The sequence below is a fragment of the Pan troglodytes genome, chromosome 12 (assembly GCF_028858775.2).
Source record: "Pan troglodytes isolate AG18354 chromosome 12, NHGRI_mPanTro3-v2.0_pri, whole genome shotgun sequence".
In the NCBI taxonomy this organism is placed as follows: Eukaryota; Metazoa; Chordata; class Mammalia; order Primates; family Hominidae; genus Pan; species Pan troglodytes.
Window position 1 is genome coordinate 18,405,001 of NC_072410.2, and position 1,557 is coordinate 18,406,557.

Here is a 1,557-nt window from a genome sequence, read left to right on the forward strand (position 1 = left end):
GCTCTCCATTTTAACACTTTTCAGGGTAGATTTGAATGTACCAAATCGCTGCCTTCATCCTGGCATCTCACAATTCATTGCAGTTGATTGGCACCAAACATTTGTGGCTTCAACCCTGCTCCTCCCCCAACCCCATTTTATAGTTTGGGGTTCTTGTGAAGAAAAGAATACTGCTAACTCTTGATCACTGAGACACACTCATTTGAATATAATAATCATAATGAAATAACTTCTTCCATGGAGCCCACCCTGTGGTTATTGCTACTCAAATACTTTGCTCCTTCTCGGGAACTGTAGCGTTATTATTTCGACACCATTGTTCCTATAGGGATAATTAATAAAGTACAGCTCCCGGGCAAAGCAATGAATACTCCTACTTTCACATTCTTATTTACTTTTTCTCCAAGCGTTAAAAACACAGTTTCTTCCAAATACTGGCTGTGATCTAGGATCCAAATAGTACAAATCAGATGACGCTGTAGCCTTAAAAATGGTTGCATTTTGAAAAATAATAATAAAGATGAAGAGTAAGCTTTCTACTGTGTGAAAAATAAAAACCATTTCAAACCATGGTGATCCCCAGAAGATGCCAGACTTGAATGAAATGCAAGAGAGCACCTGAGGAGACGAAGCTTAATTCGTGTATACAGTTGGCTTTCTCTATAATATCTGATTCAGAATCTGTAACGAAAATGAAATCACGTTAAATTAACTGTAAAAAATAAGTTGATTTAATTAAGCAAGAAAGACTTAATAGATATAATAAAATGTTAAAAAGTCAAATGATGTGCAGTTACATTTCAGTTAACACTGCTCAACAAATGTACTAAATTTATTCCTTTCAATAATGATGTGTTTTGAACATTTAATTAGATAAATAATGTCTAATCACTTCAGCAAATCTGAACTGGAAGAATCCCTTGTCATCAAAGGTGACTCACGCTTGTTACATCTACCTTCTAAGGGAAGGTAAAGCTGACAAACTTCAGCTCTTTTCAAGGAGATGAACAGAAATAAGGTAAAGTCTGTCTTTCGAGCCTCATTAAAATTCATGGTTTGCTAAACAAACTATTATTTACAGTAAGAAGAGTGTTATTCGGAATAGACTTCTACTTGTTTGCCTTTTTTTTTAAGAATCAGAAACTCTAAGCAGCTGATAAGAAAAGGTATTCAGTGTTAGATGTCCTATAATTCATCATAATACTGTTTCCTTTAATAACTACTTTGCTCAAGTGATTGGCATGATTACAAGAAAATTACTTCAAATTATTCATCTCTTATCTTTCCTCTAAGATGTCCTAAGTTGGATGATAGTTAGCATAATGGGGCCCTATTAATTACTAATGTGGAAAGTCCTTCACAATTTGGATAGAGTTTGTAGCCTAAATAAAGAAAATAGTGCCAAATGCACCCTTACATCATCTGCTCCTTAAGATGGTGCCACCCACTGTCTATTAAATGGAATATCAAGGACATTTATTTCTTCGTTTGGAATTTGCTAAGATGAACCCAGCCTGTATATGAAAAGCAGACCCATAATTAACATCTATATGTGTA